This window comes from Anser cygnoides, chromosome 1 (assembly GCF_040182565.1).
Source record: "Anser cygnoides isolate HZ-2024a breed goose chromosome 1, Taihu_goose_T2T_genome, whole genome shotgun sequence".
NCBI lineage: Eukaryota > Metazoa > Chordata > Aves > Anseriformes > Anatidae > Anser > Anser cygnoides.
In genome coordinates, this window is record NC_089873.1 from 154,131,856 (window position 1) to 154,152,252 (window position 20,397).

General features: G+C 35.8%; 1 protein-coding gene and 1 long non-coding RNA gene across 8 annotated transcripts in view; both read left to right on the forward strand.

The window, feature by feature from the left end:
* FGF14 (fibroblast growth factor 14) overlaps positions 1 to 20,397 on the forward strand; it is a 409,622-nt gene that overhangs the window by 279,727 nt on the left and 109,498 nt on the right. The gene's annotated exons all lie outside the window — the stretch shown is intronic.
* Positions 6,078 to 14,546, forward strand: LOC125183833 (uncharacterized). Of its 2 annotated transcripts, XR_010827110.1 has the most exons (4): positions 6,078 to 7,206; positions 8,817 to 8,866; positions 10,874 to 10,952; positions 12,048 to 14,546. It is a non-coding gene; the product is annotated as an uncharacterized lncRNA (long non-coding RNA). The 2 variants fall into 2 exon arrangements; XR_007166486.2 differs by having other exon boundaries at positions 6,078 to 8,866.

The following is a 20,397-nucleotide window of genomic DNA, read 5'->3' on the forward strand; positions in this document are numbered from 1 at the left end:
CACAAAAATTTGGGATCTGACGTACTAAAACTCTCCATTTCCTTGCAGAGTTCCAATAATAACAACTAACAAAAACAGGGTTTGAGCAGCACCAGTGGCACATGCATGAGGAACATAGTGAATCTGATCTTAAAAAAGAAAATGTTTATGCTTAAAGATTCTTAACTCTGTGTTTTTTTTAGCTCGTTACCAGCTTCACACAGTATCAGTATTTTATTTTTTTTTAAGTTGTCATTTGTTTTAAATATAGCAAGGGATATATCGGTATAAGAAATATAAGCTTGTATTCTACTCTTTTCTACTTCTACTAAAGTAGCATAAGGATAGAGTATAAGTAGTTGAGAGGGTGATGCATTACTAGTAAATTACCAATTTTATTATTCCAAAAGCATTCACTGCAGTTTTGCCTAAACTTTAAGAAAATTCAACCCTATTAAGGTGTGGAAAGGGTAAGTTAATGCATCTAATCAACGTGACCAAAGATTGTGGTATTTGTAGATTAAGTGAAGTTGTAAAGGGAATGTCATTTTAAATTTTTTTTTAATTATTTCTCTATTGATACTACTAGCCATCTAGGACATAACTGGGGTTGTTTGGAGCAGTTGTCTTTGAATTTAGGCTTCCTACTCATGTAAGCAGTGTGATTAACTTCTGTTCCTCACTATAGTAGGGAAACCAGAAAAGTTTGGAGCCTGAAGCAGCATAAGGGTTCTGCTTCTTTTTAGGTATTTTTGTTGCCATTAATCATACAAAGCATGACAAATACTACTATAACAAAGACCTGCCATAGAGACAGTCTTTATTTTTTATTTATTAATCTATTTAATTAAACAAAATGCATCTAGTTTTTGACAGCGTAACAGTTTATATATGTAATAGTGTTACTTTTAGCTGATTTCCTGATAGGTTTGTGCTATCACATGCAAACAGTTTGGGTGTATGCTGTTTATTTTCTAAAGCAGTGCAGATGTGACACCAGAGCACTAATGGCACAACTCTTATCATGAGTCCAATAGATTGTGGCATACAGAGTTCTTTTTTAGGGATATGTCATAGCTGTGTAGGAAGTGAAAAAATGTTTCTTCACTTCTGCCATAGTATCAGCAGTGTCTCACACAGTGGCTGTAATATGTTGACAGCTCAGTGAGTCCTGAATGCCTACATTTGGTTATGGAGTTGAATTTTTATCCCTATGAAGGCTTTTTTTCTTTCTTTCTTTCTCTTTCTTTCTTTCTTTCTTTCTTTCTTTCTTTCTTTCTTTCTTTCTTTCTTTCTTTCTTTCTTTCTTTCTTTCTTTCTTTCTTTCTTTCTTTCTTCTTTCTTTCTTTCTTTCTTTCTTTCTTTCTTTCTTTCTTTCTTTCTTTCTTTCTTTCTTTCTTTCTTTCTTTCTTTCTTTCTTTCTTTCTTTCTTTCTTTCTTTCTTTCTTTCTTTCTTTCTTTCTTTCTTTCTCTTTCTTTCTTTCTTTCTTTCTTTCTTTCTTTCTTTCTTTCTTTCTTTCTTTCTTTCTTTCTTTCTTTTCTCTTTCTTTCTTTTTCTTTCTTCCTTTCTTTCTTTCTTTCTTTCTTTCTTTCTTTCTTTCTTTCTTTCTTTCTTTCTTTCTTTCTTTCTTTCTTTCTTTCTTTCGTTCTTTCAAGTAACATGAAAATTGCACAGTTTTGGACTCTTCTGTCTACTACCATGGAAACAGAGAAGTGTCTTTAGGGGACAACTATTGAAATAATAGGCTTTTTTTGGTCTTGTATCTCTTGCTGAGCTTTGAGAGAACATTTTCATGATGAATTGGCCCTTGGTCATTCTTCTGGATGCAATTGGACTTTCTGCATTTTGAGTGCATGGCTTGTTATGTTTATTCTTCTCTCTTTACTGGATCAGTGTTTTTTAAACAATTGTAAGGCAGTTGATTGGTGAGCTCATTTTGAATATTGTCAGTTTGTCTATTTATTTACTGGCATCTAAGCAGCTGTTTCAGTGGAAGGTGAGAAGATTAAATTAATTTTCTTTATTGGGGTCATTCAGACTCTATGTGTGGAGCAAGAGAGAAATTTTCCTATTTGTATTCCCACAAAAGAAGGAGAAATATGAATTTCTATAGCTCTGAAAGCCCTTTGCCACAAATTGTGCATGCAAACTTCAGCAGAGATGCTTTTGAAAGGAAACAGAATTGTTCTCCAAACATCCCAATATGCAGCTGCTCATTCTTGCCATTTGGAGTCATGGGGATTTATTTTGTCATCCAGTGTTGTGAATGTAAGGCTGAAGAAAGGCTAGCCATGATGTGCTGGGCTGTTGTTTACTCCTTACAGTAATATCAGGCAGTGCTCAGTCTCACTTCTTGCTCCAGTGGGAGCAGTGAAACAGATATCATGGTGTTTATATGCTGCTTATGCTTGGGTAGCTATTTGTCTGCAAATTAAAATTGGTCTGACTCTCCTAGCAGCAGGATGCAACTATAATATGTAACACATGTAGATCAGTTATGATATTAGATGTTAAGATTGCTCCATATACTTGTGACAAGTGTGTACAGTGTGGGGAATGTTGCTTCAACAAGCACCTGGACTCTGGAAGAGAAAGATATGACTCTCTCTGTGATGAAGTTGAGACCTAATTGCCCTTGGCTCAGCTGTGACAAGAATTAAATCACAGGAAAGCATGCTATCTTATGCCTATACTTTGAGAGTACTCAAAAAAAAAAAAAAAAAAAAAAAAAAAAAAGGAAAAACAGAGAAGTGTTTTGTGGTCTGCTTAATAGGCAGCTCCTAAGAGCAGAACATTACAGTGGACTGGAAACTGCACTGGCTGCCTAAAATCTGTGGCTTGGAAATTGTAGTAGTAATACCAACAACTTATTAAACAAAGCTGTTCAGAAAATGGCTTTACTGTCATCTGGGAAAACAAACTAACATTTAGTTTTGTAGGGTTTCACACTGGTAAGTATGCTGTATTTTCTGTTTTGTCAGGACAGCATTTCCAGTCAAAACCTGTTTTGATACACACATCCTCCCTGGGCAGGACTGTATAGCCACATTGGATAGGTATTTGATTACCCAACGGAAAAGACTAAAATGAGTATACCTATTTTGTTTCATCTAAAAAAACCTATGGTGGGTATACAGGACTTACTGAAAAAGTACTGTAACATGAAGTAGTCAAGCTTTAACTTTTAATTTACAAGTTCTTTAATGTCTCTTATCTGCCATGCTCCTGCAATTTCATGTATTAAAACAAAACCAAGGGGAGTAATAGTTTGTTTGTGACATACTACTTAATGGCAATTATGTAATTTTGGTCAGTGGAGTGGAGCTGGCAGTAAAGTCAGGTTCTGCTAGAAGTGGAGAGGCATTTAATAATGAGTAGTACAGAAGGGCTAGAAATTCACTGAAACAGCTCTGAACTGTAGGTTTATTCCTGTATCCTCAGTGTATTTCACTGAGTTTATTTTTCTTACATTTTTCTGCTATTAAAACAGGTAATTGGAATTGGTTTCATTTCTGTAAAGGGAAAATAAAATATAGTCAGTTGATTCTGGGACTGTAAGGACAAAACCTGCTTGTGACCACAACCCACTTCTGTAAAGATTTTGGTAAACTAAATCAGACACTTTGAATCCATGTTCCTTGTTTCTGTAGGTACAGAAGTTACATATATCTTTCAAAACTGAAATTCTAATTTTGGCATGTGAAGCTGCAGAACTTACTCCTCATTCCATCACTGGACCTAGCAAGCAATGCTTTGAGAGTAATTACTGCACATTAGAAGTAACCCTGGCAGAAATATATGCATGAACAGACTTTTAATAACAAAAAACAAAAAATGCATTTAGCACTTCAGAAAAAGAGTATGTTTACGTGCATTAATTTTTGATAATTCTGATGTCCTTCTGGCCTTGTTTACATTTGTAAGTTTTAACACTGTTGCTTTAACATCGGAAACTTCAGTGTTGCTAACACTCAGGAAGGTTATTACTCTGTCTATTATGACTCCTGCACCTGACTCCTTTCTACACTACTGCTGAAATGTACCAGTGAGCAATTAACGGGTAAAAATTTCTAATACAACCTCAGTGTGATCCACACTGCTGATTTTGTTTAATTTGCTAAGCTATTTAGGGGGAGCTTAGTGGTACCTTACAAAAGGTGAGATATATGGCACTGCCTAAAATCCTCTAATCACCTGGAATAGGTTTCCGTAATTTTTCATCAATCTTTCCATTTCCAGACTTATTTTCTTCCCTGATTTCTTATTTCCAAAAATATCTGACTCATAAAGAAAGCATACAATACTTCATTACTGATGATCCTTAGTAGATGCATGCTGTCTGTCTTAGAATGTGATATGCCTAGGGAGGGGAACTGGCAGAGTGTGGATAGATGCTAGTACCAGTTGATGATGTGAAATACGTTGGAAGAATGGCTCTGGGGTGGCACACTTTCTGGCTAGTCCTGGGCTTGGAAGTCATGCAGGCTACACAAGATGTTGTGAATGACAGTAAAAGCTGTATGCTGCATTATGTATTTTCTGTAATTCATATATTATAAAAGGAAGGTTATATTCTTTGTACTTTGGAGAGTTGGAGGGGAAAAATAATATTTTGGGGAACACCTGTATTCTTTTTGAGAAGCCAGGATGACCTTAGTACTAATTCTATGAACTAGCAGATTTAGAGGAATGATTATAAGGAATACGTCTTTTCCAGTAACCTTGCAGATACAAGGTCACTCATTTCACAGTTTCAAAAGAAGAATAGAATTATTTTCTGAAGCAATAAAAGACAGAGATAATTTTGTTTTTCTAAAGGATAAAACAAACTGAGCAAATACTTGTCTTTCTACACATTACAGTTGAATCAAAAGTATGTCTTCCTTTAAGTTCACTTTCATTTTGAATATACCGAAAGATATCTATGAATTCATTAAACTGCTGTGGCCTATTGCAAATAAATTTGGAGGTTTTCATTTGAATTGTGGGGTTTTTGTTTGTTTGTTTGTTTGTTAGTTTTAAAGTGTCGGTGATTAAACTTTCATATGTTTCATAAAGAATTTGTTTTGATTTAAAATACAACTAAAATTATTCTCTTGGTAGAAGTTTTATTGGATGCATACTAAAATGAGCCATGCTTAGTATTCAGATAGATTTCAATACATTCCATTTGTTATCTAGCATAAATTCTTAGAGAACTTGTACTATCAAACATAAACAAGCTTGCTAACCTTTGAATGTTGAAGTACAGCAACATCAAGAGCTGGGTACATTCAAATGTCCAATCATCATTCCAGTCATCTTCAGGAAGCGGAGATAAGTATGGTACGTGGTTTAGCAAAATGAGTAGAGTATGTCTTAATAAATTAAATAGCATCATTTATCAAAGATTTATTTTCAGCAACTCTATTGAACATAAATTTTGTAAGGGTTTGTGCCATTTCGTGTTTTTACATAATTATAATGGAGTGAGTACAGTGATCAGTGGGCTTCACCTTTGCTGGAGAGGGTTGAATAGTGCACCTGTGTGTGTGTGTAAAATCTGAGATTTTCTATTTCTGCTGAAGCGGGGTGAAGCTTTGCCGTAATGTATAAGAGACTCTTTAGAAACCCTGGGTAATTAATTTTGCGACTTGTTCAAATGACCTTTTGTTATGCTATATTCAGTTGCATTTGGTTTTATTCTTTATGCTTTCAACTGTAATTGCTTTTTTTTTGGACTGTATATCATCAGGGAAAGAGAAGAGAATTAACCAAATATTTTAGGGTAAGCAAGTAAAGCAAGATTTTCAAGTGTCTACAGAAGTTCTTCAGAGACAGATAAGCTACAGTCTTTTGTGTCCATCTGATAGTGTTTGTTGGACTGATGTTTTGTTTTTACCTGAAACTATTTTACTCTTCCATTGGGCTTGGACAAATGCCAGATTTCCATCAGAAAAAGATTGTTTTGTTAAAAACTTTTTGTTGGAAAAGTGTCTTGAGGCTGGAGAGGTTTTTGTTGAATCCCAGGTTGTAACAAACAGCTCTGTGGTTAGAGCACTTTCCTAATATATAGAAGTTTCAAATTTGAGTTCCTTTTCCTATTGGTTCACTTGTTGAACAGAAAGAATTTAAACTGCATCTCCAGTGAAAATACAGATTGCCAGACTTCTGGTTATTCTTGTGCGAGTAACTCTGGTATTGCTTTTCTCTTCCTTCTAATTAATCTTTAAGAAAGTTTTGTTTTCTTTTTTGTTTGTTTGTTTTGTTTTGTTTTGTTTGTTTTGTTTTGTTTTTCCTGAAAAAAAAATCAAGATAGCTGTAAAGCTTTTTCAAAATACTTTGTAGTAGTCAGATAATAGGTTACTGATATTTTTTTACCAATGCCAGGACATTATCAGAGAGGGTATGATGGTATGGAGGGATGGTGGCTGTAGGACACTACTTTTTCTGGGATATTTGTCTTCCATTGATGTTCCAGTATGCTTTCCAACCCATCAGTTGAGTTTCTTTAGACTTTTGGAAGGAGACTCATCCGATCGAATGCAAATGCTGACTGTGTAGACATCAAGACTTGACGAACTTGACAGACTTGACCAAAACTTGAAAATTCATACTTTGGCTGTCATGCAGTTAATGAAAGAGACATTTATTTTTAGGATGACATCCTGAAGCAGATGGCTCCACTGGCTGTGGAGGAAGAGAGGCTGTGAGAGCTTGGGAGATGCATACTCTAGAAGTCTTAATGACTCTTATTCCAGAGTCCTACTTTGGACCTACAAGGTTGCTTCTGGTTCCTGAGAAACTGCATGGTGGGCCTGAGGAGAGCTGAGACCACTGAAAGTACTACAGGTTCCAAAACCAAGCTGTCTACGTCTTCAAAACATTCTCCTGTTCCTGGACTGACAGCAGGCTCCCCGGCGGAGTGTGAGTCTGAACTGCTGGGGAGCCTTTCTTTGCATTGCAGTGGCAGCTCAGCTTCCTAGTCCACAGGTCTGTGAAGCTGAGGAGAAAAAAGAAGAGGATTCTTATCTCAAAGAGAAGCTTGGTTTCTGAAGAAAAAGGAGTTTTTTATGGTGGAATAAGTAAATTGTCTTAATTTTAGCTCATATCACTAACATTTACATATCTGGAGTTCAGATACTTCTGTGGAAGAAACTTGAAGAATGTACTGATATTTAGTTATTTAAGAGATTTTGAGAACTTCAACATTTTAGACTTTTACTGGTATCCCAGCACTATATAAGGTAATCTTCATACTGATTTCCAATTTAGTCCAGCGTTAAATGTCAGGATTTTTAGAGAAGTTTTAGATCTATTAAAAATACTCAAACACTGCCATTAAAATACTTAGTGAGGTTTTGAAGGGGATAATTTCATTTATAAATTATTTATTCCAAACTACATATATCCAGTAGTTAGCATGAATTGCTCAAAATATAATTTTAAATTAGTTTATTTTATTTGGAATTGTCTGGAAACTGTTGACAAGGGTGTCTTTTATTGTCTTTCCAGTTGCATTCATCACTAGATATTAAAGCACTGGGAAAAGATTTTATAAGCTGTCATTCTGCTACACAGATAGAAGGCTTCTGATAAGTGATGTTTATTTTTGCTGACATCCATTTATTTTATTAACAGTGGCAAGTCTTTCCCCTTGCTTTCACTCACGCACTTTAAATTGCTCTATTAAAAACCTTCCACCTGCTTTTACACTGGGATTAATGCTGTTATATTATACAAATAAACACATCCAATTTAATGGGAAATCAGGGTAGTAACTGGCCTCTGACGTGCTTATAAATAGTGGTTTCTGTATACCCAGTTGCTAATTGTGTCTTTTCTAGTCATTGCACATCCTTTTTTACAACCTGGTGGGGGCTTCTACATCCTTAACTAAAATGCAGAAAACCTCATTTTCATTGCTGCTTTGGAAAACACATCCATCCTCTTCATGCTTTATTGTCTATCAAGTGAGGGTGACGCTGATCTCCTGTGTTTAGGATCTGCCTGGGAATCTCCTGGCAGCTGGGCATTTTTACTGTGACTGCAATATCAGGCCAGTGCTCATTCTCCTACAGAACATGCTTTGGATTAGTCCAGTCCCCTGCAAAGTGGATCCAGATCCATTCCTCTCCTGACCAAGACATCTGAGCTTGGTGAACAGGAACATCTGTCACATCCTGACATCTGGGCTTAGTGAACAGGGCAGTCCTCACTTTCTTCATGCTGCTGGAGTCCCAGCATAAAGAAATAATAATTTCAATGAATAATTGTATGGTCTTTAAAATACTTATGTAAAAATACTCAAAATTAATCATGTTCTAATAATAAAAGAAATGTAAACTGGAAATGCAAAGGCAACTTGTGCTGCAATTTTGACAAGAAATCAAAAACTAACTTTGTTTTTTCTTTTCATTAGAGCTGGATTTTCCAGAGATTTCAGGAAGCAGCTGAGGAATTTCAATAGAGGGCACTTACTGTGCATGAGTTCATGAGTACATGACACTTTCTGAATGGGAAGGATGTAGATTCTGCTCTTAAGAGAATTTAAGTCTTGCAGTAGCTTCCATGATGTATCTATATTTTAGAATAGGGCATATCACTATGAAAAGTTCTCTAGGTTTTAGATAATTTTACATATATTAGAACTGCTCTGGTAGATGAAACCAGAAGCCAAAATCTCATTAGCTCAGGTGTTAAGGATTTTCATGTTTCTTCATGTTAGGTGGGATAGGTAGGACTAGGCTGTTGTTAAAGATACATTTCTTTGCAAGCTTCCTGGTTCTAAAATGCAGAACTTATATCAACAAAAGACTTCAAAGACAAACTAGTTTAACCATGTTGTTTGTTGTAGGACAAAGAAGAGAACCTAGAAGCATTCTGGAGTAAGGTTTTTATTTTCAGGTAGACATTTCCAATTTTTATTATTTTTTCAGTTTTGAAGTAACTCTTTACTTCAGGTTGTCAGACAATTTAAATTAAAAAAAAATATTACACAACTTTAAAATTAAATATTTGCTCTTCGAATTAAATATTTAGTATGTTGTGAAATTAAATAATATAAATTCTTTGACTTACTGATTTTTTTCTGATTTTTTTGTTTGTTTCTTTTGGTGTGACCATGTTTGTTTGTTTTTTGTTTGTTTTGTTGTTTTGTTTTGTTTTATACTGGAGAAGTTATACAGCATTTTTCATTTTGGTCTAATAGAGATGAATGGAAAAGCTTTTACTTTGTTCTTTATTGCTTTTTATATCATTTTTTTTCTCTTTAATTTCAGGAAAAAAAAAACACATCATGTGGCTCTTTGTTTTAATAACAATGGCTAGTTGTCCTACTTCAGTCAGTTTCTGGTGATTTGAAGTCTCAGATACAAGTCCTTTTCCTGTTGCAAATACAGTGGGTAACACCACTGTTCCCTTACTCACGTCATCTAACTTTAGACTTCTGTCTTTAGCATTGGGTTCTCTGAATAGTTTATGACTTTTCAGAGAGTGAGTCAATGCACTCATCATCGAAACCTAAATTCATGTGGTGTAAAAATTTTCTAGTCATATGGTGTAAATAGTTTCTGAGCTGTGTGTCAGGAGTTGCTACTAATTCTCTACTTTGTTGTTATCAGGAGGAAGTAACTTTAAAAAGGAAAAGGGGAAGGGGTAGGGGAAAGGGAAGGGGGAGAGGAAGGGGAGAGGGGGGGAAGGGAAGGGAAGGGAAGGGAAGGGAAGGGAAGGGAAGGGAAGGGAAGGGAAGGGGAGGGGAGGGGAGGGGAGGGGAGGGGGGAGGGGAGGGAAGGGAAGGGAAGGGAAGGGAAGGGAAGGGAAGGGAAGGGAAGGGAAGGGAAGGGAAGGGAAGGGAAGGGAAGGGAAGGGAAGGGAAGGGAAGGGAAGGGAAGGGAAGGGAAGGGAAGGGAAGGGAAGGGAAGGGAAGGGAAGGGAAGGGAAGGGAAGGGAAGGGAAGGGACAATGAAAATAATAATAATAAGAAACTGTCGCTTTGGTAATACAGTGGGCAAAGGCTATATGCTTACTTTAGATAGGGAATGGCCCCAATCTTCAGGCTTTATTTTGAAATCAAAGTCACTGCTCAGCTGCTTTCCAATGTTCTGCACTTCCTTTGCTGTGTTGCTATGTTCTGCAGAAACAGCTGAAGTGATACTTTGATTACAAAGTGGCAGAATTCTGGTTTGTCCACAGAAAAATGCACTAAAAAAACCTTCTGTAAGTTCTGTAGCACTCCACAGCTGCGGTGTGAAAGCAGATGGGGAGTGGAGAAAGAAGGGAGGGTGCTTGCTGCACCAGGGACTGGCTGCTGCCATCGTGTCACCAAAAGCATGACAGCATATTAGTCAGGGTGATGAGAGCTTTTAACTTCTCTTTCCGCTTTCCTGCTCTTCCTTCTCTGGTAAATCCATGCACTGCACACAGCTAAAAATAATTTCTTAGAAAAATCAAGTGTAGCCTGCTTGACAAAGACACTTACGTGGATTTTAATGAAGAACTTAATAAAGCATAATCAAGGCTCATATATGCCCTTCCTGTCTGTGTGTAGAAAATGGAATTTGTCTTGTGTGTTAGATTTGAACAAGATTTATGACAGAGATTTCTGCTATTATTTGTGTATAAAAATAGAGAACTACCTTGAAGGCCTCTGAAAAACAAAACAAAAATTTCATATACCATGTAAGCTTTGTTGGAGAGGAAGCAGATATTTTTTAGACAGTTTTCTGAATTAGAGATATCCTGTCTGTTATTTTTTTCTGACTACACTGAGGGGGAGGAGGAGTTTTATTTTACATCATAATAAAAAGTAGAAGTGTTGGGTATTTCATGCTATGCTATATTGTTGATGACGTGCATGTAAATACACAGACGAGATGTAGTGTGATACTAAACTTTATTGGGTTTCACCTGCAGTATTATAGATGAAGCACCAGCAGCATCTGTAGTTAAGGTACAATGGAATAACCCCCAGGCACCTCATCAAACTGTCCAAGTGAGTATGAATGTTAGAAAATGAAAATAGGGCAGGCAGGGATTTTTTACACCACACTGTGTCAGCGTGGGGTTTTGAAGTTAGTGTGCCAGTGCATTAGGGTGCTGATGAGACTGCAGCTGAGAGGGTGTCAGCCATGCTCAGTGCTGCTGGTGGGGCTTGGGGCTGCCTGCCCTGCACTGGGCTCCCAGCGAGGAACAGCAAGCCTTGCTCTCACGTTGGAAAGCTTTGGTGCCAGATGTGTAACTAAAGAAAGCTGAGGGAAACATTCAGTTGAAGGCTGTCATTAAGACCTTACAGTGTCAAATTTGCACCAGTTGTTACAGCTGCTCAGTGATATCCAGCAATACTGGTGCTATCATTGGAATGTCACCAGGCATGGACAGAAGTTGCTGTGGAAATCCTGGGGTTGGATTTCCTGCTTTTCAATCTCTAATCTTTCAGCTTCAAATAACATTTAAGTTGTCAGTATAACAAATGTTCAGGACGCATAAGAGATTTAAAGGTAGTTTAATATTAATATTCAGAAAAGAGTCTAATTTGTTCTTTCTAAGCATACCTGTTCACCCTTCTGAGTACTGTCTGGCACAGTAGCATCTCAGACTTTGCTGGAATTAACAGGGTATTGCTGCAGTACAAATAAATGAATCAAGAGAATAAAATTGTTCTCGATTTCTGTTTAAAACATGCTAGTTGAATATGTGTGTTCTGTAAGGGAGTTTACAGGACAAGCTTCTAAGTAAAGAGTGGAATGGAAACCCTGTAGTGAGAAACATCAACAGCTGCCAGATTAGGGTGCTAAGCAAACTAAATTTAATTGTGCCCATACGGTAGCATTTTTATAGTGTAGGTGGGTCTCCTGACACAAAATAAGAATCTGAGAAGGTCTATTTGGGTTATACCATAAGTCCAATTCAAAGAGAATAGTCTAGGACAGGAGTTGTCTTAGGGAGGGAAGGCTCATCCAAAGACTTGAGAACTTCAGTGTCTCTAGGGGATGAACAGGGCTAAATACTGCATGACACCTGTTTTTGGGTAGACAAGTAGGCTCTCCTGCATGTAATTAATTTGATGCATTTTTGACCTTTCCTTTAGAAATGAGGGAAAACATGCCTTGAGCTGCCCATTTCTCCCTACCACTATAATGGAGTTCAGAATAAATAGCTCAGACACCCATACCTGAGCAGAGGATTCTCACTTGTTTTGCCTTTGGAAGACACCGACTACAAATCATGGAATTTGCTTTGTTTAGTACCTTCCTACATGTAATTGGTCATCCATAATTAAGAGACTTGACGCCAACCTTTACAGTTAATGATGCTGGTATAACTAGTTTTGACCAAGAAGACAGTGAAGGGGGAACCATCTTCATGGAAGTATTGTGGCTCAGAAGACTTGACGAATATGTTTTAGTTTTGTTTTTGTTTTTGCCAGTTGTATAATACACATCTTAGAAGAATATATATATTTGGAACTGCCATGCATCTTCATTCTGAGTCACTGCTCTACAAAATGCATTGATAAGTTGCTGGTTGCTTTGTTCGTGTGTATACATCCAGAAATTACAGAGTGTGTTATTTCCCTGGTAGCTACAAGGTGAAGTTTGTATCTCTGGTTAAATGTATTGTTAGCCTAAAGATAATCTTACTGTTTCTATAAATTTCTGAAGGAAGATGTATGTGAATGATGACATATTTGTTTATTTGCTTGAGTTTACAATCATGTTTTGTTATTAAGGTTAAGATTTGGTTGGGCAACAGGAAGGAGGGTGGTCTTTTGTCCTCCTGACTGCTTAGCACATCCGGAGATACACAGGTGGGAGAAGATGCTGGATTGCTGAATACAGCAGGTAGGAAGTGAAAGACAGGATGTAAGAAACAGGGCAAGGTGAGCCTGTACAGGTACTTGATAGACTTAAGAAAGGTACAAGTAGTAGATGAGCTGGACTGGAAGCAAAGGAAGATTAAAAAGAAGGTTATGAGGTCACAGCAAGAATGCACTACACAGGATGGGAAATTTGTTTTAGAGCCCTTAGGTTTTTTTTTATTTTACTCTCAGGTTATGTATTCAAAATATTCAAAAACTATTTTTTTTCTGGTGCATGTTCTAATCAACTTTAGTTTTAGAGACTGAAAACCCTTTCAATGGTTTTTGAGGTATTTTGTTGCATCCATCAAAATGTTAACCAGCTCTGAGTTCTTCCAAAACCCAACAGACCTTTGCAGTCTTTTGAGAATCTTCAGAATGGTTTCCTTTTTTGGAGGTGAACAACAGGTACCATTTCTAGTTCATGGAGCTCATGAGGATCTGGCGTAGTCTCTACTGTCTGTCTCCACTATATCATCAAAATACGTTGAATCAGAGGATTTACTCCTTGTTAGTGAACAATCTATTTGAACTGAACTGTATCTGCTCATTTTCCAGTAGATGTTACAAGTATAGTTCTGCTTATTTTCTGGTTAGTACCTAAATCTTATGGAAGTAGCCAAAGAACCAGAGTAATCATGGTGGGACAAATGCTTGATTGTTTTTCTCTAGGAGCATCATCTGGCATCAAAGGAGTTTGCCGCTTGTATTGATTTTGTTCTTGCTAAAGTGAGGCTTGGAGCAAAAGTAGTTCAGGAGAAGCAAGGTGACAATGTTTGTGCCAAGATCCCTCAAAAAAGGGCTTGATGAGTGACAGCCTACAGCAGTTTTCTATGATCTGTCCCGTATCAATGTCAAAATTTAGTGATTTCCTTAAAGCCAAGCTCCTGGAGTCATTTAATTTCATAAGAGTATCTTTTCATGCTGTATGTTCCTAACTTTCATGGTAGCACAGATGGGGGAAGACAAAACAAATAAACAAACAAACAAACAGCAACAAAAAATCCTTGAAGTCGTGGCCCAAGTTAATCTTGAACTCAAAAAAAAATCAGGAATTACCTCCAGTAAAGAGACACTGTTTCGTAACGCTGATTATAGAAGAAGTAAATCTGTAATGCTGAAGTAGAAATGGAATAGGCTATGTTCTTGAAGTACAGTGAATTATTTTCTTGTCTCACTAGCTGAAGATCAGTTTTCCAAGCTGCTTCTCTTAAGACTACTAATTGTGTTTAATACCACAGAGGTCTTTCAGTCTGTAGGTTAACCAGGATTCTTGTCTTTCTCACAGGGAGGTTTTGGGGAAAACTTAATCTCAGAAAACCAAAACAGCAATGTATTTCTTTCCTTTTTGTCTTTCTATCTCACTGCATTATCACAACTGTAAAAGCGCTTGTGCATAGAATAAAGTATAGGAAATATATAGGAAAATGTCTACTATTTCCTCAGCAGGTCCCTTGTTAATTAACACTCCAAGATAACTCTTAGTTACTCTGCAAAAAGTAAAGAACAACTGAAATACTTAGTATAACTTGCTATTTTCTGGTTCAAGGAGTTCTGTTTCCTATAACTCATGACATTTCTTGAATATTAAAGGTTTCTTGCTTTTAGAGGCTTCAAAGATAAACTGAAAATAGCAACACTTTGTGAAAGAACAAGGGAATGTTTTAAAAATATTAAATGATTATTAATTGTACTGTATGTATAATGATATTAAAATTCTTTCATAGAGTTTTTGTGTGAATTAATTCCAGAGTATTCATGCTTTCCTACACAAATATATTTTTCCTAAATATTTAACGTATTTTATTAATATTTACAGTGCAAACTTCAGTTTGCCTTGTAGGACCTGTGTAATCTTACTTTATACAATATTTTAAGCAATAAAGAAAGTTTCTAGCCAATAACAAGTATAGAAATGCATTTGTTCCCCTTTCACAATGGTATTATCCATTTCACATTGGATAATCAATTATCTTTTCACCCTGACCTCACATCTTTGGAGTCCTATCTATATCTCCAGTAATATTCCTTGTTCATGAAGAGGACTAAAATGTAGTTTGTATTTAACAGTTCACATTTTGCTGGTATTTTATTACTTTGTAGACAAATATCTTCAGATAATGTTGGTGAATTATGTGGTTTGGCACTGAGGATTTATGTTAAAGCATAACAATTAAATAACAAACAAAAAAACATGTTCAACGAAGGAAAATTTCAACTTTTTGTTTGAAATTTCATAGTCAGTTTACTGATCAATATTTTTTTATAGTAAATTCTGTCAGATGTAAATAACTAATCCCTGTGGTTTGTACATTGTTAAACACTAAATTAAAACTTAACTAATTTATCAAATTCCTTGGTAATTCTTCATCTCCTTTTGAGTGATTTTCTTTTCAAGTATTAAACAGGTTTGTTTGCATTTGGTCACAAGTTAATGCTTTATTTGTTTTATTAACCAGAAGTTTACATTTATGTACTGAACTGTCAACTTAGATGAAAAAGAACACAGAGTTTTATTGATGTTGGCTTTCTGATGGGTGTCTTTAAACCTGCACTAATGTAAGCTCAGTCCACTCAACCCAACTAAAATGGAAATAAAAACTTGTGATTTTTTGTAATTTTATAAAGTGTTGTAATGCATCTGTTTGTGGTGGTGGCAGTAGAAACTGAGAATTGCTGCACTAAAGGATATTGGGAAACTGCTACATCTGAAACCTGGAAAGCCTTATATGTTGTTCAGTTACCAAAGAAAATTGAGGCTCTTTGCTCTGCAATGAGTCTGTGACATACATTGCAAATCCTAGCTATTGCTCTGTAACCAGATAAAATCTCTTTTGTGCCAGTTATTGGCAGTGTAATTTATCTGTTTGCCTGCACTTTTTAGGCTAGTCAGTAGAAAAAAAATGTAAAATTTCTCAGAAGTAATGTGCCTTCTTTCAATATTTTATGCTATTGGCAAGAAACTAAAAGTAAATAGAATACAGTCTGTTCTTGAGGTGCACAATTCAGAAGTGATATTATTGCATATCTAAGCAGAGGGAATATACTGCTTCATTTTATGTGCTTTTGTGTATTCTGGCAAGAATTAAATGAAGTTAATAACAAGTTAAGGACCCCTGCCACTTGGTATTATTGAAGAAGCTTCCTCTATGTAACAATAGAAAATGGAATGTTGTTCAGAATGTAATACTTAGCACTGCAAATCATCAAGCCATCCTCTTTTCATTGAGCATTGCCATGATAATTCGGAATACTTTTTCAATAGATTATTTAAGTCCTTTCCAAATTTAACTCTAAGTCAGTTTGTCAAAGAAATACGGACTGATTTCAAATATGTCATTGCTTTGTGATGCAGCATGCAAGGAGACCAATAATCAAGATTGTAAAAATAAATGTGATGTTTAAACAGTTCATTCTAAAAATATGAAATATTTAGGAAAGGGAGAATCATATTCATTCTTTGGCAAGTTAGGTGCTGTCTGACATATATTTAGTTAAAGCTGAAAAGATCATTTATGTCCATCCTATTGTGCTTACAATGTTTACTGACATCTTCAGAAAAATCTTATTCTTAAAATCCACTTATGCACTGATTCAAAGTGCAACACACTAGTCAACTTTTATACATAAATTAAATGGTAATAGAATCTGTCACATTGTGGTGCCTTGGTATTTTTTGATTGTGACTAAAATAAAGTTTGTTTTTTCATGGGGCCTTTTTTGGGAGGTTTACCAAAGTGGAGCCCATTGCAAAAATGAGGACACAAAAATTACTTAAACCCAGTATCCAGTGTTTAATGTTTTTGTTTTCAAGAGGAATGCTGAGCAATATTTTGTATGATTTTTTATTGTCAGAAGTTAGAAAGAAGAAAATACTAGGTAGAACTAAGATGTTCAACTATAAAAATGCATCCTAAATGAAATAGTAGAAAATGCTTTTCCAAAGACAAGATGATTCATAAAACATGGTATTTTTTGTCTTATCTAAAATTAAAAGGTTAAATAAAAATTACAATAGCAAAGCTGGTGTAAAATAGACAATAGAATTTTCTTATTACCATTTCAAAGTAAACTTTCAGAGCATGAGTATAGCTGTGCAAAGATAATTTTTGGTGTCAGTGGAAGGTGATGCCTGTTAGGTAACAGTTAAATCCATTTAAATGTTATTAGTGTTAACTGAGTAACATATCATCAGGTATTTTAGATAATGAGAAATTAGAGGCCTTTGAATTTTAGTGTAATAGAAGAAACACGGATCAACACTAGAAGACTATTTAGGCAGAAAATAAAATCATATGTTGCAAGATCAAAAATATTGGAAATGTACAATATAGTCCAGTAGGAAGATAAATGCAAATTATTAAATAAAGTTACTAAAATTAAACATGATCTGTCTAAAATGTTTATTTGGAAACCGTGTGTTCTCTTAACAACCTAAACCTCTTCCCTTCCCATCCTGCGAAAAATAAAATAGCTGGTAAATGAGACTGTTAATAATTATGCTATAGACGAGTCTATTAAATCCGATCACCTTGTGAATTTGAACAGATGAAAATTATCCCAGCAAGGAGTCAAGTTGCTGTAGGTCTATTGACAATCACATTTGCTCATGTAAAACCACATGGCAAGAAACAAATTTCATGTAGTTAGAAATGTATTTTAAGTCCTAGAGACAAACTGTCTGTGCACACAGGTGGAAGAGACCCGATTTTGCAGTTAACATAAAGACATTCCCAATACAAAGGCAAAGACAACAGCACAAATGGTACAGTGTTATGCCTTCAAGAAAAGCAACCATTTTGCAGAACTCCAACATGCTTTCATAGTTTACCAAGAAATTTCATCAACTCAGTGAAAATGTTGATGACAATGACAGTGCAGACAGACAGGACTTTGTGTCCCTCTTAAATATGTTCTCAGTGCGAGGCTCTGTGAGAGATGGGTTTGTGATGTTAGGCATGAATGGACAAAAAGTAGAGTTAAAAATAAACACCAAAGTTGAGTGCTCTGTAATCATTGAGAGGACAGAAAAATAAGTGAGCACAGAGAAATAACAAAGCCACAGCATTTCAGAATAAGTACTATTATTACTTATGGGAACAGGGAATAATGGAAGCTATTGCTTTTCTGAGTTCACATTATATCCTTTTCCTTTCCGTTCTGAACAGAGCAAAAATTTTCTTTAAAAGACATTTTTCTTTAAAGATTTTAATTAAGCTTTAGTTGGCTGGTGTGTATTATGAGATATTGAAATCATTAACACTAGAATCAGAGATGGAAAGTAAAACAAAACAAAACTAACAAACAAAAGATCAAAACATTGGAAACATATAGAGACCAGACTGACAGGACAGTTGCAATTATAAAGAAGTTGGGAGTGTGTAAGGCTTTTGAATGCAAGAGCTGTATCACAAACAGTTGAGTTTAATATTCAGAATGAAGGAACACATGGGGGTTTTAGATGAGCATTTAAGTTTTTATCTTTGTTAAATGAAGGGCAGAATAAATTTTGCATCTTGAACTCCTCATTGGCTGGATACTTGTTTGAATAAGCCTTCTTTTGTGATTGTGTAAGGATCAAAAGATCCTGCTTTTCTATGTGCTGGGAAACAGCAGGTTTTGCACCAAAAACAAGAAGAAAGGGGTATGCTGTAGTTCTCTGTATTGACTATACCTCTGCTCCTCAGTGCTGCTGGAATTAAAATATCAACCGTATGCTTGAAAAGACAACTTTTTGAAACTGGGAAAAGTGTTTCAACAGGGACAGGGATACTTCAAATGAGAATCAAAAAATAAGGAAGCATTATTTTACATCGGATTTGGTCCCTCCTTCTGTAGCTGAATTACCTGTTGGAAAATGTTTCTAAATTACTGAGTAGTAATGACACATTTTAAAATTTTATATGATCTTCATACATTAATATGAAACATTAAGGAGTTTATGCATAGATGTCAGTGAAGGGCTAGAGGCTGCCTTCAGCTATGATCTAGCACATAGACTCTAATGCCTCCTGTGGTGGGCAGTTAATTTACTATATGAAGTAGAATGGCTTCAGCAGGAGAGACTGCAGAAATCCCAGTCCAAAACTCCACACAACAGTACTGTCAGAATTCTTTTGTGAGAAGGGGACAAGCAGTGGCCTTTTAAACATCCTGGGCCTTGAGTACTAGCTGGTAGGTGGGTGTGGAGTGGGCGAGACACGTCTGTGCTTCAGGTGGGTTCTGTGCTTCACAACTTCCCAAGAAACCTGTGCGTTGCTTTGTTTCATTGGTTGTTGTTGTTGGTTGGTTGGTTGTTGTTGTTTTAATCCTAAAACAGGTTAGAAATGGTTGTGGGTTTGTTTGTTTGTTTGTTTTTAATCCTAAAACAGCTTAGAAATGTTTTTGATATTTCAAATCAAGTTTAACAGGAGAGAGAAGATTCTTAACAAACGCAGACTGTGTCAGAGAGGAAAAAAAAAAAAAAAAAAAAAGCAAGTCACAGTGACTATTGGAGCATCAGAGAGCCAAAAAAGGTTGCTGGTTTATTCTGGACCAGCATGAGTGGTATTTTTAGTACTTAACTATCCAAAAGTAAAAACCGCAGGAGGGAAATACAAATAATACAGTGCAAGTAAAATGTGAAGGACATGGAGCTACCAGTCGTTAATATGAGTTTTATGCTATGCTATATGTGCACAATTTACCTCTAAATACTGCTAAATACTCTAAATACATTTTCATGTGACTCATTGAGGAACTTGTGGCAGACTGGTAATTAACTGGTTAGTGCAGGTTATTCTCCATAAGAATGAGATTAAGTCACCATTAAGCATTTGTCTGCCAGCTCAAATATACTGAGGTTATTTACACAAGAGAGGGAGTAGGTAAATAATTCCAGGACAAAACAAACAAACAAACAAACAAACAAAAACGAACAAAACCAACAAAAAGCCCTCTGGTAAAAAATAAAAATAAATTTTAAAATATAACTTTAGTTTTATGACTTAAACTTTTGCACCAAAAGCAAGACAAGGGGTTTCATGTAAAATTAAAACTTCAGTGTATTCTAAGGGATTGATTTTTCATTGTGTTAAAATACAATGGGCATACCTGCCATTGTTTTGTAGCATTGTAAGTTCATCTATGTCTGAAATGAAAGGTAAATGCCGTAACGTTTCTAATGAGTTTATAACCTTGTTTATTTTAAATCTATAAAATTTCTGAAGAGGTCTGTCCTGGCAGCCTTAGGAGGAGAGGTGAGGGAAGAGGAGATGATAAAAATATTCTGTTTGTGTACAGAAAAGATTTTTAAATTAAAACATCAAATGTCATAATTGTTCTAAAGCAAAAGCTGTACTCAACCTGTCAAGACTTGATGACAAAACAGTTTTTGTAGCCACTATTAGAGGGAGAAGAGAAGACAACTTAATTAAACTCTATCTTTTTTGAGGACATCAGGCTACTGACAGTGTGCATGCTAACTGCAATCATACCTCCTGCTGCTGCCACTGACAAGAGAAAGCAGCAATAAAAAGGGGCTGCAAGTGACTGCTCTTATGCAGGTTGCTGTGGAAGAGAGGTTTAGGAATGTGTTGAT